Source organism: Nicotiana attenuata, chromosome 5 (genome assembly GCF_001879085.1).
Source record: "Nicotiana attenuata strain UT chromosome 5, NIATTr2, whole genome shotgun sequence".
In the NCBI taxonomy this organism is placed as follows: Eukaryota; Viridiplantae; Streptophyta; class Magnoliopsida; order Solanales; family Solanaceae; genus Nicotiana; species Nicotiana attenuata.
The window spans coordinates 463,317-490,327 of record NC_031993.1 but is presented as its reverse complement, the minus strand read 5'-3'; positions in this window follow the sequence as shown (position 1 = coordinate 490,327).

Sequence of the window (27,011 nt, the reverse complement as noted above, 5' to 3'; positions counted from 1 at the left end):
CCTGTCAAAACTCGGTGAACCATGTATGGACCCTGCCAGTTGGGACAACATCCCTTTGGCTTCATCCTGATGCGGAAAATTTTTCTTCAACACTAGCTGCCCCGGTATGAACTGTCTTGGCTTGACTCCCTTGTTGAAGGCTCTGGACATTCTGTTCTAATAGAGTTGACCATGGGAGAGTGCATTCATTCTCTCTTCGTCTATAAGGGCTAGTTGCTCATAACGACTTTTTACCCACTCTGGGTCGTCGAGCTCAACTTCTTGTATGATCCTCAGGGAAGGAATTTCTACCTCAGCGGGAATGACAACCTCTGTACCGTAAACCAGCATATAGGGGGTTGCCCCGGTTGATGTGCGGACTATGGTGCGTTACCCCAGTAGAGCAGATGATAACTTCTCGTGTCACTGTCTATGCTTCTCTATCATTTTCCTCAATATCTTCCTCGTATTCTTGTTGGCGGTTTCCACAGCTCCATTCATCTGAGGCCTGTAGGCTGTGGAATTCTTGTGTTTGACCTTGAACATAGCTTTCATCGAGTTGTTGTTGAGGTTGGAGCCATTATCGGTAATGATTGACTCTGGAATTTCAAATCGACAAAAAATGCAGTCGGGGACAAAGTCTTCCACGACCTTCTTAGTCACTGCTTTGTAAGATGCTGCTTCGACCCATTTGGTAAAATAGTCGGTGGCCACTAGGATGAACCCGTGTCCGTTGGAAGCGGCAGGCTCGATTGGTCCAATAACGTCCATTCCCCAGGCGGCGAATGGCCACAATGAGCTTGTTGCATTAAGCTCGTTCGGAGGTACCTTTATCATGTCTTCATGTATCTGACAACGGTGGAATTTCCGGACATACTGGATGCAGTCAGTTTCCATAGTCATCCAAAAGTAACCAGCCCGGAGTATCTTTTTTTCTAAGACAAAACTGTTCATATGTGGACCGCAGGTCCCAGCATGAATTTCCTCTAGTAGCTTGGATGCTTCCTTTGCGTCGACACATCTTAATAATCCTAAATCGGGAGTCTTCCTATACAGGATTCTTCCGTTATGAAAGAAGTTGTTGGACAATCTTCAAAGTGTGCCTTTCTGAGTAGGATTTGCAAGCTCTGGGTACTCTCATTTTGCCAAATATTCCTTGATATCATGAAACCAGGGCTTTTCGTCTGCTTCTTCTTCAACGTGGGCACAGTAAGCTCGCTGATTAAGGACTTTCACCGGAATGGGATCAATGAAATTCTTGTCTGGGTGCTGTATCATAGATGATAAGGTAGCCAATGCATTGGTGAACTCATTCTGGATTCTGGAAACATGTTGAAATTCCTTCTTCGTGAACCTCTTTCTCAATTCCTGTACGTGGTGCAAATACGGGAGTATCTTGGAATTCTTGGTTGCCCATTCTCCTCGTACCTGATGTATAAGTAACTATGAATCTCCAATCACTAGAAGCTCTTGAACGTTCATGTCAATGGCCATTTTGAGTCGTAAAATGCAGGCTTCATACTCGGCCATATTGTTGGTGCAGGGAAACCTGGGTGTGGCAGACACCGGGTAATGCTGACCGGTTTCTGATACTAGGACTGCTCCAATGCCAACTCCTTTGAAGTTTGCTTCTCCCTCGAAGAACATTCTCCAACCGTCATAGGATTCCACAATGTCCTCTCTTATGAATGATACCTCTTTATCGGGAAAATACGTTTTCAGGGGTTCGTATTATCCATCCACGGGGTTTGAAGCAAGGTGGTCTGCCAATGCCTGTCCCTTGACCGCTTTCTGAGTAACGTAAACAATGTCGAACTCACTTAACAGGATTTGCCATTTGGCTAGCTTGCCAGTGGGCATAGGCTTCTGAAAGATGTACTTCAAGGGATCCATTCTCGATATGAGATATGTAGTATAGGCACAGAAATAATTTCTCAGCTTCTGAGCTACCTATGTTAAAGCACAACAGGTGCGTTCCAATAAAGAATACCAGGCCTCGTACGGGGTGAAATTCTTGCTGTGATAATAAATGGCTTGCTCCTTCCTTCTTGTTTCATAATGCTGCCCGGAACGCAGCCGAAAGCTCCATTCAACACTGCAAGGTAGAGTAATATGGGTCTACGTGGCTAAGGCGGGACTAAGACTGGTGGTGTTGACAGGTACTCCTTTTATTTTGTCGAAGGCCTTTTGGCATTCATTGGTCCATTTGGTGGCAGCGTCCTTCTTTAACATCTTGAAGATCGGCTCACAGATAACTGTAGACCATGCTATGAATTGGCTGATGTAGTAAAGTGTTCCAAAGAAACTCATCACATCTTTCTTATTCCTTCGCGGTGGTAGTTCTTGAATGGCTTTGAACTTCGATGGATCCAGTTCTATTCCTCGGGGGCTCACAATAAACCCAAGCAATTTCCCAGCAAGAACCCCAAATGCACACTTCGCGGGGTTTGATTTCAGGTTGTATTTCCGCAGCCTATTGAAGAACGTCCTCGGATCTTCTATGTGGTTAGTGGCCCTCTTGGACTTGATAATAACGTCATCAAAGTATACCTCAATCTCCTTGTGTATCATATCATGGAAAATGGTAGTCATGGCCCTCATGTAGGTGGCTCCTGCATTCTTCAGGCCTAATGGCATCATCTTGTAATAATACACTCCCCACGGTGTAATGAAATCCGTTTTCTCAACATCTTTCTCATCCATCCAGGTCTGATGATAACCAGCGAAGCAATCTATGAATGACTGTAGCTAATGCTTGGCGCAATTGTCAATCAGGATGTGTATATTTGGCAAAGAGAAGTTGTCTTTCGGACTGGCCTGGTTGAGATTCCGGTAGTCGACACACACTTTGACTTTCCTATCCTTCTTTGGCACTAGCACAGTGTTGGCTAACCACGTCAGGTATTCTACTACCCTGAGAATCTTAGCGTTGATCTGCTTGATGACTTCTTCCTTGATTTTCAAGCTCATATCAGCCTTGAACTTTCTGAGCTTTTGCTTTATCGGCGGACAGATTGGATTGGTTGGTAGTTTGTGCGCCACAATAGACATACTCAGACAAGTCATGTCATCATACAACCAGGCAAATACGTTCTCATACTCCTATAGAAATTCTGTGTATTCTTTCTTCTCTGATGGCGACATGTGAATGTTGATTCGTGTTTCCTTGACGTTTTCTGAATCTCCATGTTGAAAATTTTGGTCTCGTCCAGGTTGGACTTAGGTCTGTTCTCAAAATTCTCAACTTCTTTGAAAATCTCGTCAGGTATGTCGTCTTCCTCTAAATCCATGTTCGTTTGTTGCGTTGTATCATTTCATGTCATAGTCGTTGGTTCATCAAGGCAAGTATTATAGGTAATGTAATGAGAGAAAACGATAGCAATAAATATTAATTCATAAGAAAAATCAAAAATGCTTTGATAAATTGAATAATTGTTTTGAACGTCAAAGATCTTATTGTGGGCATTGAAAAATGCAAAAAGAAAATCAATTAGTAAATAAAATAGTGAATAATGCTTGTTTTAGGCTTGCTACCTCGAGGCTCGTCGGGCTTTGGTTGTCCTGATGGTCCAATTCTTGAGATGTGCCCCTCTGCTCATAGCCTGTATGGAAGGGCCTTCCACCCCTCCTCCTCAAGAATAACGCAACAGTCCATATCATTGTCCTCTAGAAACAAGTTCTTCACTACTGCAAGTGCTTCTTCTTCATCTTACCCATAAATAATGTCGGCCTGTTGGAAGGTCTGCTCTAGATGCAGTATTGGCTGCTCTAGTGGGTAGTAAGGATCGCGCCATGGTGGCGACTAGCTATTGAATTCTTCCCAGGTGTATTCATATCCCAAAACAAAGGTAGTGCCAGGTTTCTTGATTTTTATGGGTTTAGAGATTCCTTGGAGAGCCCTTTGCTAGGGTCGTACCCACTCTAACTCAATATACTCTCGATTTTGCTATCCTACCATTTGACTTTATTGATAGCATCGACCCGTTCAATGTGGTGGTAGGTTTCCCCATCCAGCTTCCTTCTTCCCTCGATTGCCGGAATAGTCTGGCGACTCCTTATAGGGTTGTTACCGTCGCCGTGAATGATCACTTCCTGGTAATTCCATTTGAACTTTACTTCCGGATGCAGTGTTGACGCTATGGCCCCAGCAGCATGGATCCATGGCCATCCCAGTAGCAAGTTGTAAGACGCTGGTACATCTATCACATGGAAATCGACCTCGAACTAGGTTGGTCCCATCTGCAGGCATAGACTAATCTCACCAATGGTCGACCTCTAAGAACCATCAAAAGCTTTCAGATTGATTGCTCCATCCTTTCTCTCATGCAGCCCTTTACCCAACTTCTTGAGCGTTATCAGCGGAAAAATGTTAAGAATGGACCCCCCATCGATCAGGATTCTGGTGATGAATTAATCTTCGCATTGCACGGTGATGTGCAGTGCCTTGTTGTGCCCCAGCCGTTCAGGTAGCAGCTCGTCCACATGAAAGGTGATATTATGGATTTCCAGTACTTGTCCTACCATATTAGCCACTTCCCTGCTAGTGATGTTATTTGGTACGTACGCTTCATTCATCACCTTCAACAAAGCTTCCTGTGCGTCTCAGAATTTTGCAGCAAAGAGAGAATGGATATTTATGTTGGCGTCTTGTTCAACTGATCGATGACCGAATATTCCTTGCCCTGTACTTTCCTGCAAAGGTCATTCGGACTTGTCTTAATGAGGGGTGGCCGAGTGGAGTCCTGCTTGCTTGATTCAGCTAGATGTTCAGGGGTATAGACCCTACCAGTTCTTGTCATACCCTGTGCTACGACAGTTTCTTCAGGCCTGACCTTGCCCTTCCTTCTTACCTCAGTTGTATAATCCCAAGGTATAGCATTTGTATAGAAGGGTGGCGTGGTTGACATCGCCACTAGGAGGCGCGACTATCCTCACTTCGAATGGAATATGTGCCTTGGGTGGCAAGGCTGCAACCTCAAATGGTGTGGGTGCATTCGCTGGAGACGCAAATTAAACCTCGATTGGTACCGATGTCTTTGCGGGTGGAGCTGATTCAAACTCAAGAGGTATAGACATATTCACCTCAACTTCCTCAGACGCTTGGATCTGGACTATGATTGGATTGAGAGTAATTGCCGGTTTCTTTGGGTCATCACCTTCTGCGATCAACCCGATTAAGCCCTCGGGATCCCAGTCATCTTCTACTTCAATCATGTGGATACCTCCATTCTTATGGTCTAGCAGAGGATTTTTGCGGATGTTTGGAGCGGGTTCCTTTGCCACGATGATCTTGTTATCAATCAGAGACTGTATCTTGTCTTTCAAAGAGCGACATTCATCGATAGTGTGCCCTTTCATGCTGGAGTGGTATGCACAGGATTTGTTTGGTTTAACCCATTGAGAAGGATTCTCAGGGGTTGTAGCAGGGATGAGGGTTACATAACCAGCAGCTTTGAGCTTCTCATACAGCTGGTCGATGGGTTCAGCGATGGCGGTATATTATTTTGGAGGTTTGCGATATCTAGGGAAGTTTCAGCGGCAGGGGGTGATTGATAATGGGATGGTTGAGAATTATAAGTGTGGTAGACATGAGCAGGTTGGGAGTATCTGGGTGAAACAGGTCGATATGTAGGAGGTGGAGATGATTGATAAGTTGGTGGCGGAGCTTGGTACGAGGGTGAGGGTGCTTGGTAATTTGGGGTTGACTGGTATGTGAGTGGAGGTGTTGGGTAATTTTTGTATTTGAGGGGAGATTTGGTCTTTTGTGCAACCATCACGGCTCCCACATCCCTTTTTTTGGACACACCACCGGACTGTAAATCCTTATTTGTAGCTTGTAAGGCTTCGAAATTTGTGATCATACCACTTTTAATACCCTCTTCAAATTTGGTGAAAGAATTGAAGAGGTTATTAAAAGTGGTATGGTCACAAATTTGGCTAGATGTCCACCTTCAGTCCCTTCAGCCTTTTGACAGTCTTCAACACTTTTGAGAAATTTTCCCTCTAGTTCTACTATGCCTCGCTCCAAGTATCCTAGCCTTTTGTTAGCACTGATAGCCATGTCTTTCCATTCCTTAATCAGCTTCTTATTGGACTCTTGTATCTCACGGTGTTCGCTCTCACATTCACGAATCCTTTTGCGCAGCTGGTTGTACTTGACTTGCGCCTCGACCTTTTTATCTATAATTTTGTGGCCTTGAACGAACCCTGGCTGGCCTAGACCATGCCAATTATCCTCCAACCAACCAGAATAGAAAGGGGTACAACCGGCATGATATCTGTCTGGCCCAATGGTGTCTTTCTCCATTACGATCTTGCATTGCCACATGTGCTGGGCTTGGCACTTGTGGGGACTATCATCATTTTGGAAGTCAGCTTGAAGAAGGCTCATCTTGTCGACCCTGGGTATGACTTGCTTCCTACCTGCTTGCCTCATAACTCGAAGAGGGACGTAAGGGTATGTTCCTCTTAGACCAATTTGTATTAGGAAAGGTGCATCTCTGGATCGGGCGATGAACTCCTATGTCGGAAACCACTCGGACATCCATTGAGCTTGTTCTTCAGTCAGATTATCAAAGAGATCAACCCATTCCTTGGCATTCTCATGTTGAGCGAACATGTCGGGGATGTAATTCGTTCGTTTTGGATGGCTAAAAGCGATGTGGTCATCCCAGGCCCTTTGCTGAATTTCTTGTCGGTATTCGCCATTTTGGAGATGTTCCATGAGCCAAAGCTGATGTAGTAGATTGCAGCCTTCGAAATGTCTCGCTCCTTGTTGACACTTCTCTAAGACTCGGTATATGTCTACAATGATCATGGGTACAATGTTGAATGTCTTCCCACCAATCCCCTCCATTAGGGTCTTGGTTAACATAGCTAACTTAGTATGAATTATCCCTTTCTTCACGGGAAACACGATCAGACCAAGAAAGCAAAACATGAAGACGAATACCCTACGATGGATATGTCCCAAGGATGTGATGGCAAACTCGTCTTGGTAGGTATGGTATGATTTGCTGTGACCGTACCTTTCATACAGGTAGTCAAAAGGGATGTATGATTCCTTTAGGCATACCAATTCTGCATTCTTCTTCAAACCAATCCTTTTTAGGAAACCTTTGCATGTGCGGTTCTCATGCATTAGAAACCCCAGGGTTTCCCACACTAGACCGGCCAGTCCTCCTATGTCCTCTAGAAAAGGTGTCATTTTGATGTCCCCAAAGTGGAACACGGCCCTTTGACAATCCCAAAATAAGGTAGCAACTTCTATTATCATGTTGTCAGGATGGATCTCCAAGAGGGATGGTAGATTAGCCAGATATTTTCTGACGAGGGTTTTGTCACTAGAATGTAAATCTTCCCACCAACTCAATAATCTTGAGTGGATATTAGTGTCCATGCCGAATCTGGGGACTTCGTGCCTCATATTTCTGCAAGGCAAACAAGGTTAGGCCCTTACCCCCACCAGACTTGACTATTTAACATCAACAATCAGCATGAAGCATTTAGTTCTCCAAATAAATGCACAGAACGTGATGAAGTCCGTTTGGTTTGGGGGAAACCCAGTGGACTTTTGGACAAGGCTATCTTAAAGGATCATCGTGTGGACAACATAACTGACCCGGCTAGGTTTGACCATGATGCATGCACAATTTAACAGAGTAAAGTTTCTATGGGGTTTTACACTGGTACCCTTGAGCGGACAACTTAAGAGGGAAGGCACGGAACCGTCGACTCTACCGCTGATCGACTAGTTTTACCGCAAATAAGCCTTTTCGAATTTAGGGGTAATGATATAGGAAGGACGCAACCACTCATCAAGCGTTTCTATAGTATTTTGTTTTGTACGAGTGGAGTATGATGTTGAGCATGAATATGAAACAATTAAAAACACGTTGTCATGTATTTGCACGTTAAGAAAGCGTTAAATACAGCGGTTTTATAATTTAAAACTGTTATAAAGGAAGGAAACAAGAAAGATACGTCAGTTTGCTTTTGAAGAAGAAATCAAACGCTTAAAGGAATTAAACAAATAATTGCAAATAGGGGGGTACAAATTCACAAAAACAGTCTAAAAATGGTAAAACCCTAAAAACTCCCCAGCAGAGTCGCCATGCTGTCGCGCCCCCTTTTTCTGCGAAATCGGGTTCATGACATTTTGGTTGAGACAACTCGTTCCTTTTGGGAAAGGGGTTTGCAGTTTTAAAGAGTCGCCACCTAACGATTTAAGGTGCGTTAGGGAACCTATAGGGTTTATTTATAACTATGTTTGGTAACCAGAGACAAGGTAAGGGCTTGAAATTATCCTAAGCGGAAGGTGTTAGGCACCCCTCAGGATCCACTAGTGTGGTTCCCGGCAAAACAGTTTTTGTTGATTTGTACAATTAGTAAATAAACAAGTATGGCTCAAATAGTAGGGGATTTGAATTTGAATACACGGATGTTTGAAAAAAAACAGTTAACGAAAAAGCTAGATTTTGAAAAGAATTACAATCGAAGCATATTTGTGAATGTAAAGGGGTGTCCTAGGTTGGTTAGCCTATAGGATCACATCAGTACAATGCTCAGTAATCACTCCTTAGAAAGGGGCTACGCGTGACATTAGCGCACCGGTCATCATATCTATGTCTATCCTTCCCATCCCCTTATTGATCATGCCAAGCGAGTGTTGGTCACGGATTCCTATTGCATGCTGCTACCGGTCATTTCTTAATGGTCCTGGAGGGAGTTAGGACCTCTACCTATAGGTGATTCTAGACGGACCCCAAAGGTTTAAAAAGGGTGAAAATTCAAAGGCGACAATCAAAACATTTAGGACTTTCAACACATAAAGGGAGCTATTTAGAGGCTCAGAATTTCCTCCTCAAACAAACACGTAAGCAGCACGACTCAGGCACAGTTAAGGTCATTGTTAGATAATTTCTAGGTAAATATGCAGACAAACGACCTCTTTTAGACTCAGAAGTTATAACCCTAGCGGTTGCCTACGGATTTTTTAGCTTGTTAGGATTAGAAAACGTAAGCAATAGAGACAGTTTCAGATATGCAATTTTGAAAACGCCCTAAGGGCTTGCCTATACGCGGAGTACTGATGCAAAATAAAGAAGGTTTTGAAATGGACTCCTTTAATACCTATAGGCATGATATCTAATGAGATTGAGGCAATTTGATAGACTCGTTTCAATAAATGCTTAATGCTTAATGAAACCAATTCAGAAATTAACTAGGCGTGATCAAGTTGACTTATTTAGACTAAACTAGATTGAAAAGCAGAATTTCGAATATGGTTCCCTACGGGCATGATATCTAAGTGTAGTACTGATTTTAACGGTCTATAGGCGGGGAAACATACATAAATACTCGTTGTACCAGAATCTGAATTAAGTCCTATAGGCATGGAGTCTATTATTAATCTGATTTTAAGATATGATTGTTTGGAACCTATAGGCATGGTTTCTAATCATGAAAAAATGCAGAACATTATAGACATGATTTCTACTTAGTAAAGCATATAGATTTAAAAGTAAGGTCCTTGGAGCATGATTTCTACCCGAATTACCCCATAAAGCATGTATCTACCCACCCTTTTTCACTAAATACCCCAATATATGCTTATAAGCTATTATAGACCAATGAATGAATTACACAAGTAAATAAAAAAATCAAGAAGCTATTCTATAGGGAGCCTTCAATTAGGCCCAGATTCCTCAATGCCTCCAATGACCTCATATGCCTCAATTCCATTAACAATGACATAGTCTAGGTGCATCAAAGTTCCCTAAGGATCTCAATGATGCCGGGCAGTGCTTACACCTAGACTTGGTAACCAAAATTGAACAAGTGCATTGTGGAAGGGCCAGCCTCAGTATGCCAGAGTTTAGAGGGTTCTCAAGAGGATCCCAAGGCAGTACACATACTGGAGAGGGCAGAACATATTAATCTAGGAGTAAAGTGAAAGTGCTTGACACGAGTTGAAAGGGTTTTTAGTAAAAGACTGTATTAAAAAGTCTGTTTGAAAGTAATTTAGTAAAACAACAGAGACTGTTTGAAAAGAGATTGAAGAAATGAACAGAAGTCCAAACACAACCTTTAAAACAGGTTCATACACATCTAGTAGTCACAGAACCAAACAGGGGTCAAGGGGTTTGTGATTCACAGAACACTTAATTGCAAACACACAATCAATCAAAGGTCAGAGAATGTTCAGAAACAAATAGAGGGGGTAACACACTGATTTCTAAAAGGAGGGAAGTTCACAACATGCTTAATAATGTAAACATATTAACTGCAGATTTCACAGCAAAACCACAAATAAAAGCAAACCAAAAACAGAATGAACTGAAAAAATAAGAGAATCATATTGTTGTTGGATCTGTGAATTGAAACTAGGACATACAAGTAAAGAGGATAGCAAACACAGTGAAAGAGTAGGAGAACACAATGGTTAACCCTGGCTTGCAGCCGGCTAACTTAGAACAGTAACAAGAAGTACAAAAGATAGCAGAAAGTTTTAAGTGTGTGAGAGAGTTTTTGAACCAAGAGTTCGTGTGTTTGTGTTGATGAAAGAGTGTGTATACATAGTAGTTCGAAATTAGGTAAACTAATGCAAGAATCATAGTAGCATAGTAATTATGGAACCAAATACTAATCTGAATTGAATCAATGCAACTACCCCTTTAATTAAGAGGTAATCAACCAACGGTAATAGGCAGAAAATGTTTAAGGAAAGAAATCAAGTAGAACATCAGGTACATAATAGACAATTAGGGGTAGGTACATAAGTGTTCAATTAAGGAAACATCTAATGAAGAATTAGTAAAATATCGGTTAAACAAATAAGGTAAGAAAAGAAAATTAAGTTTTAGCATATGGAAATAATCGAGAATCATCCTATAGTAAATCATGAAATCAAGGGGTTCAAAATCAGTGATTCAAGGAGAGTAACAAGTAAACAAGTTAAAATTGGAAAATCAAAAGTCTGCAGGGAAGTTTTCAAATCAAGCCAAGAAACAAGGGGTTCAGAGTCAATCAAAGAGAGAGTTTTAGCAAATAAAAAGAGTGAAATAGGAATAAGCAAACACACGAAGCAACGAGGCCAGTGTTGACCAGTCAAGATGAGCACAAACATACAGAGGTGATATGAGTTAGGCATAAGAAACTCAGTAGAAACACATTCGAAGCGAGATAGTCACAGAAAGTCAAACAAGAACAGGCTAGTCACAAATCAAACGAAGAAACATAGAAAAATTAGGGCTTTCAACATAGGCAAGTTGAAGAGGTAGTAAACTCACAGAATCAGTCGAAATATGCAAGAAATAGAAGTTTAAACAATAAAAATCAGATTAAACAAAGTTTTAAAAAAAGTTCCAAAAACCCTAATTTTAGAAGAAGACGAAAACGCTTGCAAGCGCATGGTTCTTGTAAAGAGTTCCAAGAATAGTTTAAAACATCAAAGAAACAAACTCAAATCGTTTTAAATTTGTACAAATCTAGGAGATGTAGGTAGAAATTAGGGTTTCGCAAGAAACTCAAAGAGAGATGAAAGAATCGGAGTAGAATCTCAAGATCGTACAAATACATCATGATTTAGCTCGAAATCACATTGAAGTAGCCAAGAAAAGACAAATGAAAAACCCTAGATGCAAGTCGGCGCGGCACAGGGCCCTAGAAGGCCTCAAAGAAGATGAGCATGGTAATGGAGTGGCCATTGGAGGCTTGGGTACGATGAGAGATGATCGGAGATGGCCGGAGATGGAAGGTCGGCGATTGAAGATTAGGTTTAGGTTGAGAGAGTTTGAGAGCAGAGAAGATTTTAGGGCGGCGGGGTTGGTCATGAAAATGAATTAGGTTTGGGGGTTATATGTTAGTTTAATTAGGAAAGGAGAGATCTGGACCGTTGATCAAAATGATGAACGACCGTGATCTAACAAGAGCTGGGTCGGGTAGGCGTATTTGGGGCCTGGGTCGGGTAATTTAATAGGTAATTGGGCTGGGGTTGGGTTCAATTTAGGCTGTAATTGAAATGCCAATCTGACTATAATTTAAATAGCCAATATTCCCTATTTAATTTATAATAAATAACAAGTAATTTCTGGAACATAATTTAATGTGCCAAACTGATTCAAAATATATAATTGTCATTTTAAAAATATAGGGACCAATTTTATGAATATTAAGTATAATTATACATTAAAAGGGCAAACATTGCAATTATATACAATTTTGCTTAAAAATACTAAATGTAATTGTAAAAATACATAAAAAATATATTAACCATATTTTGGCATAAGTATAGAGATTAAATGAATAAATCATTATAACAATAATTTGGGAAATAATTACTGGGGATTTATGGATAAAAAAGGGGGAAATAAATCTATTTAAACCCTTAAAATTATGGAAAAAATAATAAAAACCTTGCGCATGCTTATATATACATACATATGCTATTTTGAAGGTATTTTTGCATATTTAAAATATATAGGGAAAAATTGGGTATCAACATTGCTTATGCGATCAAATCACCAATTTAACACCTAGAACTACAAATTTAGCACCAAATCACATGAAATTCTCAAGAACACTTTGAAATTCCTATTTTCACAACTGGACACCCGAATCACGTCAAATCAACTTCATTTTTCAGCAAATTTCACATAGATGAGTTAAATATTATATTGAACCTGTACCAGGCTCTAGAACCAAAATACGGGCTCGATACCAATGAGATCAAATATTAATCAAATTCTTTAAACCATTATATTATCAGACTTACAATTTTTAACAAAAATTCATTACTCGGGCTAGGGACCTCCGAATCTGATTTCGGGCATATGCCCGGGTCCCATATTTTACTACAAACCCATCGGGACAGTCTAAACAGAGGTCCGAGTCCGTTTACTCAAAATGTTAACCGAAGTCAACTAAAATCAACTTTTAAAGACAAATTATTATTTTTCTCAAATTTCCACCGGGACTGGGTAGGCAATGCGAGGAGAAATACAATGATGTTTTGAATGGCTTGGCACACCTAATTGGGTTCTAAAACATAAGATGAACTTTTGGGTCATCATAATGGGCCTAGGAGTAAATTTTAAGAACCTTACTTTTAGGGTTGGGTAACCTCTTAAATTGTTGAAATACAAACTTTTGAGTATGTATTGATTTGTGTATATACTATTAGATTAGTTTTGGGTTGATTCGACACCAAATTGAGGGTTTGGGTACTATCCTGAACCGGGAAGTATGCTTTGAGGCGAGGTAAGTCTATTTCTAACCTTGCAAGAGGGAATTAACCCCATAGGTGAATTAAATGAATATGTGTACCTATTTTTGGGGGCTACGTATTTACGAGGTGACGAGAGTCCATACATAGCTACTAATTAGGCTATTGTCTGGGCTAGTGTAGGACTCGTATCATGCTATACATAAAATGTTTGCGCTGCTACTTGTTAATTTAATAGCTTAAGTTATGTTGGGATTTGATAAAGAATTCTATTAGGTTAAATTCACTTACTTGAAGTTGTAAATGGTACACTTGACTGTAAATGAGAATTTGTATTTTATTTGAAATGTTCTCTATTTGTGGAGCAACTAGAGCGCCTCTGTAGCAGATAGATACATCTATGGCTCATGCCGTCCGATCCTCGGCAATGAACAATTTAAATATTATGTTGGATCGGGTTGTACGACCTCATCAAATTTGCACATCATAATTCTTTGGAACTATTCCTAATTGATATTGCTTAAATGTCTTAAAATGCAAGTTGTTATATTATGAAACTGAACTTAGGATTTAATATTTGTGATAGAAGACTTTATTATTTTCTATTATTGAGCTTTTAGAATTTATTATGAAATCCATGTCTAGTATAAAATTTTAATACATTATTGTTAGCCCATAGTAAGTGTCAAAGTCGACCCCTCATCACTAATTCTTCAAGGTTTGATTGGATACTTACTGGGTACATGTTGTTTATGTACTCATGCTACACTTCTGTACTTAATTGTATAGGATCTGAGGCAGGTACATCTGGTTACCAGTCCGGGGCGCACATTTGATCCCCGCTACGAGATCTACGGTTAGCTTCCCTTTCGAGCCGTACCGTAGCAGCCAAAGTCTCCCTTTTTTATATTTTTTATCTATTTCATTTCAGACAGTAGACTAGTTTTCTTTTGTATATTCTACTAGAATGCCTATACACTTGTGACAGCGGGTCCTGGCACAGACTAGTTAACTTATGATTATGGGTTATAACTTTACTGTCATGATTTAATTTAGTTTCTGTTGTTTTTATTACTTTATCATTCATTATTCATTAAGTTCATTAAATTAAGGTAAGTTAACTGTTACTAAACTTACTAAAAATGGAACTAGAATTTTCATTATTGGCTTGCCTAGCGAATGGGCTCCATCACGGCCTAAATCAAAATTGGATCGTGACAATATGGTATCAAAGTACTAGGTTCACATAGGAATCACAAGTTATGGGAAGACCTATTAGAGTCTTGCTAATCACTGTGGAGACTTTGTACTTGTCTTCTAGAGGCTATAGGGTGTTAGGAAACTACTCCTTATTCATCTCCTATCGTGCAATTGATGGTATGCTAAGTTTCTTTCTTCTATTCTCTTACAAACGGTGAGAACGCTCATGATGTCCCGGACCCCGGAGAAGCTGCTCCCCCTGTTGCTAGAGGTCTAGGTAGAGGCCGAGGGAGGGCATAGGTTAAAGGTAGGGAACGAGGACGCCCTAGAGCAACCCTAGTTGCATCACGAGTGGATCTAATGGAGGATCTCATCATCGAGGAGCAGGGTGAGGTGCATGCATCAGAGATTGCATTGGTGGATTTCATATCAGGCCCGGGCTTTTAGGAGGTTATGGGTCGTATGCTGTGGTTCATGGACACTATGACTCAGGCTAGTTTATATCGAGCGGACCTAGCCATATTTCAGGTGGGAGGGGGAGCACAGACCCCTACTACCCAAGCGTTGGGGCATGCAATTGCCGTATATCATCCTCGGGTGCACTACCCATGAATGGAGCCTAGCTTGTTGCAGTAGATTCACCTGGGCCTAGACCAGCTGCGACCTACGAGCTGCAAAAGCTATTGGACAGGTGGACTAAGCTACACCATCCTGTTTTTGGAGGTGAGCGACATGATGATCCCCAAGACTTCATTGATAGGTGCAGGGACTGACTGCACAACATGGGGATATTGGAATCCCATGGGGTGGATTTCACTACTTTCCAGTTGGAGGGCAAGGCCCGTAGGTGGTGGTAGTCTTATATTCTGGGTAGACTAGCAGTTTCTCCTCCCATGACTTTGGACCAGTTCACACGCCTATTCTTGGATAGGTATATTCCACCCTCTTAGAAGGAAGAGTTGCGGTTTCAGTTTGAGCAGCTCCAACAGGGTCAAATGTTTGTGACCGACTATGAGGCAAGATTCTCTAAGTTGTCCCGCCATGCATTTATGATACTCCCTACCGATATCGAGAGAGTGCGGAGGTTTGTTGCGGGGTTGTACTCATGTATTTAGGATACTATAGCCTGGGCGGTTGAGATGGGGACTTCTTATCATCTGTATTGGAGATAGCTCGGAGGATTGAGGGTTACCGTATGACAGGTATAGAGCAGATGTAGAGGGACAACGGGGTCCATTATTTTGGAGAGTTTAGAGGTGCCCCAGCTGGGGGCCAAGGTCAGTTTGGGAGGGGTCACCCTAGCAGCCCACATGTCCAGCACCACCACCTCCTCAGGGTGCTCCATCGCGACTCCATTTCAGCGCCATGCCATAGAGCTCTTACTGCCCACTACTCATTTAGGGTTTTTCCAGTAGGTACTCAGGCTAGTGGGGTTCTTCCAGCTCCTTTTTAGTGCCATGCCAGAGAGTTCATACCGCCAACTAGCTCTTCAGGGTTCTTCTAGTGGGCCTCAGGCTATCAGGGTCAACTTCAGGGCAGCAGATCACCGCACCAAGAGGTTGTTTTGTGTGCGGAGATCTCGGTCACGTACGGAGATTTTTTCCTAGGCTTCGGAGCAAGGTAGTGCAGTAGGGCCAGCAGCCCATGATTACAGCACCACCCGTCCGCCCACCCAGAGGCGGAGGGTAGGCGTGTAGGGGCTGTTTTAGAGGTGGAGGCCAGGCAGGGAGAGTTCAGCCAGCTACTGTTCAATCAGGCGGAGGCCGGCCAGCTGGCGCTGGTTCTATGCCTTCCCGACCAGACCACATTCAGTAGCCTCAAAAGTCGTGATCACAGGTATTATTTCTGTCTGCCGTAGGGACACTTCGGTTTTATTTGATCCAGGGTTTACCTATTCGTACATGCCATCTATGTTTGCTCATTTCCAAGATATTCCGCGTGATTCCTTGGGTACTCTAATTTATGTGTCCACTCCTTTATCGATTTTGTAGTTGTGGATCAGATCTATTTGTCATGTGTGGTCACATTCTATGGTTACGAAACTAGAGCGGACCTTATATTGCTTGATATGACCGACTTTGAGGTCATCCTAGGCATGGAATAGTTATCCCCATATCACGCCATCCTTGATTGCCATGCCAAGACCGTTACCTTAGCGATGCCAAAGTTGCCTAGGTTGGAGTGGAATTGTTTCTCTGTTAGTACGTCTAGTCGGTTTATCTCTTTTATGAAAGCTCGACACATATTTGAGAAGGGTTGTTTAACTTATCTAGCTTATGTTCGGGATACTACCGATGTCTCCGGCAATTGGTTCAGTGCCAGTAGTCTGAGATTTCACCGATGTGTTTCCTTCTGATCTTCCAGACATGCCACCAGATCGAGACATTGATTTCTATATTGATTTGGCTCCAGGTACCCAGTGTATATCCATCACACTGTACCGTATGGCTCTGAAAGAGTTGAAGAAATTGAAGGAGCAGCTTGAGGAGGTTTTAGCAAAGGGGTTTGTCTAACCAAGTGTATCACCTTAGGTGCACCGGTGTTATTTCTGAAGAAAAAAGATGGGACTATGCGGATGTGCATTGATTACCGCCTGTTGAGTAAAGTTACCATTAAGAAAAAGTACCCGCTGTCGCGTATCGATGGTTTGTTTGACCAGTTATAGGGTGATAGGGTGTTCTCTGAGATTGACTTGAGACCAGGGTACCATTAGTTGAAGATTCGGGACTCGGATGTTTCGAAGACTGCTTTCCGTAATAGATATAGTCCTTATGAGTTTCTGGTGATGTCCTTTGGCTTAACTAATGCCCCAACAACGTTTATAGATTTGATGAACTTGGTGTTCAGGCCCTATATTAATTTGTTTGTCATTGTCTTCATTGATGACATCTTGATCTACCTGCATAGTTTGGAGGAGCACGAGCAACATATGAGAGTGGTGCTTCAAACCTTGCAGGGATAAAAGTTATATGCTAAGATCTCCAAGTATGAGTTTTGGCTAGATTCTGTGGCATTCTTGGGGCATGTCATATTAGGCGAGGGTATTAAGGTGGCTCCCAAGAAGATTGAGGCAGTTCAGAGTTGTCCTCGTCCTACTTCGGCGATTGAGATCAAGAGTTTCCTGGGGTTAGAAGGTTATTATTGCCGGTTTGTGGGGGGCTATTCATCCATTGCAGCACCTTTGACTGGATTGACCCCGAAGGGTGCTCCGTTTCGTTGGTCCGATGATTGTGAGATGAGCTTTTAGATGCTCAAGACAGCTTTGACTACAACACCAATTCTTGTGTTTCCTTCTGGTTCAGGGATGTATACGATGTATTATGATGCTTCACGTGTCGGTTTGGGATATGTACTGATGCAGGATGGGCGAGTTATTGCCTATGCTTCGCATCAGTTGAAGATCCATGAGAAGAATTACCATGTGCACGATCTAGAGTTAGCTGCGATTGTTCATGCTCTTAAGATCTAGAGGCATTATCTTTATGGGGTGTCATGTGAGGTTTGCACTGATCATCGTAACATACAACATTTGTTCAAGCAGAGGGATCTCAACTTGAGGTAGCGCAGATGGCTTAAGTTACTGAAGGACTATGACATCACCGTTCATTATCATCCGGGCAAGGAGAATGTTGTCGCGAATGCCTTGAGCAGAAAGGTAGAGAGTATGGGTAGCTTAACATTCACTAAAGCAGAGGAGAGGCCACTAGCTTTGGACATTAGTCCTTGGCTAACAGATTTGTGAGGTTGGGCAGTTCGGAGCCTGACTGAGTTCTTGCATGCGTTGTTGCTCAATCTTTAATATTGGAGCAAATCAAGGCTCGACAATCTGATGATCTGCATTTTATGGTCCTCAGAGAGATGATACACAGGGTGGTGCCAAGGAGGTTTCTATCAGCGAAGATGGTGCTCTATGACTCCACGGTCGTCTATGTGTTCCTAATGTCGATGGCTTGAGAGGGATGATTCTAGAGCAGGCACACATTTCTTGATATTCCATTCATTCAGGTTCGAAGAAGATGTATAGTGATCTGAGGCAGCATTTTTGGTGGCGGCGGATGAAGAAAGACATAGTTGAGTATATATCTAGGTGCCTAAATCGCCAGCAGGTTTAGTCCAGGTGGCCTACTCTAGTAGATGACTATACCGGAGTAGAAGTGGGACCGCATTACTATGGATTTTAGTTGGGTTGCCGTGGATCTTGCAGAAGTTTGATGCAGTTTGGGTCATTGTCGACAGGTTGACCAAGTCAGCACATTTCACTGCGATTGTGACTACATATACTTCAGAGTGGTTGGCCCAAATTTATATTCAGTAGATAGTTTGGTTGCATGGCGTGCCTGTTTCCATCATATCTGATAGAGGTTCTTAGTTTACTTCACATTTCTGGAGAGGTGTACTGAGTAAGTTGGGAACCCGTGTAGAGCTCAACATAACATTTCATCCGCAGACCGATAGGCAGTTGGAGCGGACAATTCAGATCCTAGAGGACATGCTCCAAGTATGTGTGATTGACTTTGCATGGCAGTGGGACCGATTCTTGCCTATGGCAAAGTTTTCTTACAACAACAGTTATCAGTCCAACATCGAGATGGCTCCATTTGAGGCTCTATGTGGTCGGCGACGTCGTTCTCCCATCGGGTGGTTTGAGCTCGGTGAGGCTAAGCTATATGGTACTGATTTGGTAAAGGATGCCTTGGAAAAGGTGAAGTTGATCTAGGAGCGACTTCGTACAACACAGTCCATATAGAAGAGTTACGCGAACCAGAGGGCGTGTGATGTATCATTTATGGTGGGCAGGAAGGTTCTCTTGAAGGTCTCCCCATTTAAGGGTATTATGAAATTCGGGAAGAAAGGCAAGTTGAGCCCAAGGTTTAAAGGCCCATTTGAGGTGTTGAGGCGAGTTAAGGAGGTTGCTTATGAGCTTGCTTTACCTCCCAGCCTGAGCCTAACAGAAGTTCATCCGTTTTCTCACGTGTCTATGCTCCGGAGGTAAGATGCCCGACCTGTCACATATGTTAGACTTCAGCACTATTCAGCTGGATGAGAGCCTGGGTTATGAGGAGGCGCCAGTTACCGTTGTTGCTAGACTAGATTGCTAGCTGAGATGCGAGAGTATTTCTATGGTAAAGGTTTAGTGGAGGGTCCGGCCAGTCGACGAGGTGACCTGGGAGTCTGAGGAGGATATGCGGAGCAGATATCCACACTTATCCAACACTCAGATCCAAGAGGATTTCTGCGGTAAAGGTTTAATGGAGGGGACAACTAGTCGAGGAGGCGACTTGGGAGTTTGAGGAGGACATGCGGAGCAGATATCCACACTTATCCAACACTGCAGGTATGATTATAAACCCGTTCAAGGACGAACATTTATTTAAGAGGTGGTGAATATAACGACCCGACTAGTCGTTTTGCTTTCTAGAACCCCATTTCCCTAAATATGACTTCACATACGTGCATTTGATGTTTTATGACTTGAGGGGATGGTTAGTTCGAGATTTGGAATGGTTTGGGTTGAAACCGGAGCACTTGGTTCCTTAAGGTTGGCTTAAAAGGATAAGTTTGACTTTGGTCAATATTTTGAGTAAACGACCTCAGAATCAGGATTTTACGCTTCCAATAGGTTCGTATGAAGATTTTTGGGCTTGGGCGTATGTTCGGATCAGGTTTTGGACGACCCGGTAGTGTTTGAGCGCCTAATAGTGAAGGTTGGAACTTTGAGTAAATTCCATAAGTTTAGGTTTAATTGGATTATTACATTCTAGACATTCCGAGCTTGGGAATAGCTCTGTATGGTGATTCTGGACTGGGAGCGCGTCTAGAATGAATTCGAAGGTCTGTAGGTCATTTCAGGGTCATTTGGCGAAAGTTAGAAATTCGAAAGTTTTACCGAGGGTGGACATTTTTATATCGGGTTTGGATTCCACTTTCGAAAGGTTGAGTAGGTCTGTAATTTCACTAAGACTTGCACGCAAAATTTGGTGTCATTCCGAGTTGATTTGATAGATATCGGACGAGCGGAAGTGTTATATAGAAGTTTTTGAGTTCATGAGTTAATTCATGCATTTTGGTGTCCGATTTGTGGTTTTTTATGTTATTTCGGTGTTTCGTTCGCACGATCAAGTTGTTGTTATACATGTGTGTGTTGTTGGTGTGGAACCCCGAGGGCTCGGGTGAGTTTCAAGTGTTCGAATGAGTGAGAAAACACTCCAGTTTTCTAGTGTTTATTGCTGGTGTTGCAGGTCTCACAAATTCAAGAAATTGTTCGCATTTGTGAGAAGAGCTTCGTAATTGCAAAGAAGCTCGACCTGGGGCAGTGTTCACATTTGCGACCTGAGCCGCATTTGCGACCTCAGTACTGTTCGCATTTGCGACACTTCCGTCGCATTTCCGACCTTATCAGCTCAAGTCCACGGTTCACATTTGCGAGAGATTTGTCACATTTGCGACCCTTGCATTTGCGAACCTGATGTCGCAAATGTGACATTAGATGCATGAGCCCAACTCATCTAATGTGAGACTTAGACCATTTATATCATTTTCTATCACGATGCAAAAACTAACCCTGTCGTGATGGCGCCTATCGTGGTACTAGGCAAGCCGACACATTACCAAAACAAATCGCTAGTTTCACTTCAAAGATAAGTCCAAAGCTATTTAATATGAAACTGTTGTAAAAGAGTTCAAATCAAAACAAAGTGCGGAATAGAAAGCCCGACATCGGGGTGTCACTAGTCATGAGCATCTACTAAAATTTGTCTGACAATATCGAGACTAACATAGTCTGGAAAAATAATTAAATACAACAAAAGTAAGATAAGAGAGACAAGAGCAGGGATGCGATCGCCGAGCAGCTACCTTGCTATCTTCGAGAAAATCTGCAAATGGAATAGTCCACAGCCGCTAGCGTGTCCAGATATGCCTTGATCTGCACACAAGGTGCAGGGAGTAACGCGAGTATGCCAACTCAGAAAGTGGCAATAGTAAATAAAGGCTGAGAAGTAGTGACGAGCAGTAATGCAAATACAGTTCATATCACAGAGAGTCAGTAAAATACAACGTGCTTTTAAAACCATAGTTGAATCAAATCACCTTGTTTAAATCGAGTTCAAGTAAAATCGTTTTTAAAAGAATCTTTCAACAGTTTTCAAACAAAAGCTCAATGCAAAAGTGAGCAAAAATGATGAAATCATAAACAGCCCCTCGGGCAAACATCACTCATAAACAGCCCCTCGGGCAAACCTCACCATCACTTGTATTTAGCCCCTCGGGCAAATCTCACCATCACTCCTGCCTCCCAGTCACTCAGCCTTAGGCACTTGGAACTCGCACTCAATAGGTACCTACGCTCACTGAGGGTGTGCAGACTCCGGAGGGGATCTTTCAGCCCAAGCGCTATAACAAGCCAATCATGCATAAATCAATCAGTCCCTCGGCCTCACTTAGTCATGAATTAGTAAAACATACTGCGACGTACAACCCAATCCCATAAATATCCTCACAAATCAGCCCTGGGCCTCACTCACTCATAACCTCTCTAGCCTCTCGGGCTCTCAATAAAATAAGGTATTCAGCCCAAAAAACATTTATATGATGCATCAAAACAGATTAATAGAGACTGGTGTATGTAGTAAATAAGTATAAACATGACCAAGTATAGATTTCCAATCGAAAACAATAAGAGGATAGAGAGGATAGCATCAAAAGACCTCTAAGGGTCCAAACAACATTGGCATAAGGCCTAAACATGGCATTCAACATCATTTACAGAAATTCATTCTAAAACTCGTAAGAAAAATGTGGTTTCAACAAAATGTTAAACTTTACAGTAGATACAGGATGGAGCAACTCACAATCCCTAACGGTGCACGCCCACGCGCCCGTCACCTAGAATTTGCGCCACCTTAAAATAGTCTAATGACACAAAATCCAGGGTTTCTTACCCTCAGGACTAGATTTAAAATCGTTACTGACCTCAAGCCGATCCGATCTCTACTCCGCGATGCTTTTGCCCCTCGGCTCAGCCTCCAGAAACCCCAATGTATTCACAACCAGTACAATACCATCAATATATGCTAATGTAATGAATTCCACAAGAAAAACTATCAAATCAGACCAATAACCCGAAATTTGTTCAAACCCAGCCCCAGGGACCACGTCTCGAAATCTGACAAAAATTACAAAACAAGAAAGTCCATTCACTCACGAGTACATACATATGAAATTTATCTAAATTCGACTTCATTTTGTCCCTCAAGTCCTAAAATTAAACTCTACAAAATCCTCAGCCTTAAACCCTCATTTTCACCCCTAATTTCCGCTAATTAACTGATGAAACAATGCAAAAACATAATAGATAGGTGTATCAGAGCTCAAGCAGCTTACCTCACTGAAATTCCCTTGAATCTCCCTTAAAAAATCACTCCAAAAGCCCCAAAACCGACTAGAAATTAGAGGAAATGGACAAAAATTCGCGAAGTGTGCTATTTATACTTTCTGCCCAGCGATACTACATCTGTAGTCCGATTATTGCTTCTGCGGCCTTGAGACCGCATATGCACTCACGCAGGTGCGGAAATCCTCATGCTTCTGCGGTTCAGCCTCGCACCTGCGCCCTCTCTTTCTCTTCTGTGATCATCACAGGTGCGGCTAACCCCTCGCACCTGCGGACTCTACCAACTCTTCTTCCTATCGCTCCTGCGATCAAATTCCCGCTTGTGCGACTCGCACCTGTGGCTCCCTCTCTGCAGGTGCGGTTATGACAGCTGAGTTGCCATTCTCCAAACTTCAAACTTGATCTATTAACCACCCGGAACTCACTCGAGGCCCTCGGGACCCCAACCAAACATACCAACACATCCCATAACATCATTAAAACTTACTCGAACCTTCGAATCACTCAAAACAACGTCAACACATCAAATTACCCTTGGATTCAAGCCAAAGAACATCTAAACTTTCAAATTTTGCAAACGACGCCGAAACCTATCAAATCACGTCCGAATGACCGAAAATTTTGCACACTCGTCACAACTGACACTATGATCCTACTCCCACTTCCGAAATTCCTTTCCGACCCCGATATCAAATTTTTCACTACCGACCAAAATCGCCAAATTCCCAACTTTCGCTAATTCAAGCCTAATTCTAACACATACCTCCAAATCATATTTTGGACGCGCTCCTAAGTCCAAAATCACCCAACGGAGCTAACCGAACCATAAAAATCCAAATCCAAGATCGTTTACTCATCTCAACATCTGATTGACTTTTCCAACTTAAGCTTCTAAATAGGAGACTAAGTGTCTTATTCCATTATGGACCCGAACCAACTAACATGATACGATAAAATACAGCTGAAGTACACAAAAGGAAGCAAAAATGGGGGAAACGTGGCTATAACTCACGAAACGACTAGTCGGGTCGTTACATCCTCCCCCTCTTAAGCAAACGTTCGTCCTAGAACGAGTCTAGAAACATACCTGAAGCCTCAAATAGGTGTGGATATCTTCTCCGCATCTCGGTCTCCCTTGTAGCCTCCTCCACGGGCCTACCTCTCCACAGCACTTTCACTGAAGCTATATCCTTTAATCTCAACATTCGGGCCTGCCACTCAAAAATAGCCACTGGCTGTACATCATAAGTCAAATCACCATTTAACTAAACTGTGCTAAAATCCTAGGCATGAGACATATCGCTGATATACTTCCGGAGCATAAAAATAGTAAATACTGGATGCACACCCGACATGCTAGGTGGAAAAGCAAGTTGATAAGCCACGTCCCCAATCTTCCGAAGCACGTCAAACGGCCCAATAAACCGAGGGCTCAACTTTCCCTTCTTTCCAAACCTCATAACACCCTCCATGGGTGAAACCATCAGTAGAACCTTGTCCCCGACCATATAGGACACATCGCAGACCTTTCTATCAGCATAACTCTTTTGTCTTGATTGTACAGTAAGAAGCCGCTCCTGAATCACTTTCACCTTGTCCAAAGCATCATGTACCAAGTATGTACCCAAAAGCCTAGCCTTGCCCGGCTCAAACCCACCTACTGGAGATCTACACCTTCTCCCATATAAAGCATCATACGGAGCCATCTGAATATTCGACTGCTAACTGTTGTTGTAAGCGAACTCTGCGAGTGGTAGAAACTCGTCCCATTAACCCCCACAATCAATGACACAAGCGCATAACATGCTCTCCAATATATGAATAGTGTGCTCGGACTGCCCGTCCGTCTGAGGATGAAATGTCGCGCTCAACTCCACGTGACTGCCCAACTCTCGCTACACAGCCCTCTAAAACCGCGATGTAAATTGTGTGCCTCTATTTGAAATTATGGAAATGGGCACTCAATGAAGGCGAACAATCTCTCAGATGTAAATCTCAGCTAACCGCTATGAAAAATAGGCAGTACACACAGGAATGAAGTGCGCGGACTTAGTAAGCCGAACCACAATCATCCAAATAGCATCGAAATTTCTCAAAGTTTGTGGTATTCCAACTACGAAATCCATGGTGATCCACTCCCGCTTGCACTCTGGAATCTCTATCTGCTAAAGCAAGGTGCCTTGTCACTGATGCTCAAATTTCACTTGCTGACAATTGAGACACCAAGCTACAAACCCAACTATATCTTTCTTCATTCTCCTCCACCAATAATGATGTCTCAAATCCTGATATGTCTTCGCGGCACCCGGATGGATAGAATACCACGAACTGTGGGCCTCCTTAAGAATCAACTCCCGTAACCTATCCACATTGGGCACACATATACGGCCCTACATCCTCAATACCCCATCATCACCAATAGTCACATTGCTGCCATCGTCATGCAGAACCTTGTCCTTGAGGACAAGCAAATAAGGGTCATCATATTGGTCCTCTCTGATGCGATCGAATAAGGAAGACCAAGAAACCATACAAGCCAGGACCCGACTGGGCTCCAAAGTATCCAATCTCATAAATCGATTAGCCAAGGCCTGAACATCAACTGCAAGAGGTCTCTCCCCAACAGGCAGGTATCCAAGACTACCCATACTCACTGCCTTCCTACTCAAGGCATCGGCCATCACATTGGCCTTTTCCCGATGGTACAAAATAGTTATATCGTAGTCCTTTAGTATCACTAACCATCACTGCTGCCTCAAATTGAGATCCTTCTATTTGAACAAGTGTTGGAGGCTACGATGATCAGTAAACGCCTCACAAGACAAACCATAGAGATAATGCCTCTAAATCTTCTACACGTGAACAATGGAAGACAACTCCAAATCATGAACGGGGTAGTTCTTCTCATGGGGCTTCAACTGAAGAGAAGCATAAGCAATCACTCTATCCTCATGCATAAACACACCTAATGCCGACCATAGAAGCATCACAATATACTATATATGAACCTGAAGCTGATGGTAGAACTAATACTGGACTTGTGGTCAAGGCGGTCTTGAGCTTCTGAAAGCTCGCCTCACACTCATCCGACCACCTAAAAGGAGCACCCTTTTGGGTCAATTTGGTCAAGGGTGACATAATAGATGAAAATCCCTGAATAAACCAACGGTAATAACCCACCAAACAAAGAAAGCTACAAATATATGTGGCTGAGGATGGTGTGGGCCAACTCTGGACCGCCTCTATCTTCTTCGGATCAACCTAAATACCCTCACTAGATACCACGTGCCCCAAGAATGCCACTACTAACACCCTGGCTTTAATTAGTTACCCTACTAAAAACACCCCGGCTCGGGCAAACCTCACCATCACTCAGCCTCCCAGTCACTTAGCACTCGACTCTCGGCACTCGCACTCAATAGGTACCTACGCTCACTGGGGGTGTGCAGACTCCGTAGGGTCTCCTTCGGCCCAAGCACTATAACAAGTCAATCATGGCATAAATCAATCAGGCCCTCAGCCTCACTCAGTCATGAATCAATAAAACATGCTGCAGCGTGCAGCCCGAGTCCATAAATATTCTCACAAATCAGGCGCTCGGCCTGTCTCAGTCATAACCTCTCCAGCATCTTAAGCTCTTAGAAAAATAAGGTATTCAGCCTAAACAACATTTATGTGATGCATTAAAACAGAGTAATAGAGATTGAGTTATGTAGTAAATAAGTATAAACATTACTGAGTATAGATTTCCAGTCGAAAACAATGATAGCAACAAAAGAAATACAAAAATTCTTTCTCACACACGTAAAAAACATGTGGTTTCAACAAAATGTTCAACTTTACAGTAGATGCGGGACGGACCAAGTCACAATCCCACACAGTGCACACCCACACGCCCATCACCTAGCATGTGCGCCACCTCAAAATTGTCTCATGACACAAAATTTGGGGTTTCTTACCCTCAGGACTAGATTTACAATCATTACTTACCTCAAGTCAATCCGATCTCTATTCCGCGATGCTCTTGCCCCTTGGCTCGGCCTCCAAATGCTGTGAATCTATTCACAACCACTACAATGCCATTAATATATGCTAATGGAATGAATTCCAAAAGAAAAACTATCAGATTAGACCAAGAGCTCGAAATTGGTTCAAACCCGGGCTCGGGACCACGTCTTGAAATCTGTTCACCGACGAGTCCATACATATGAAATT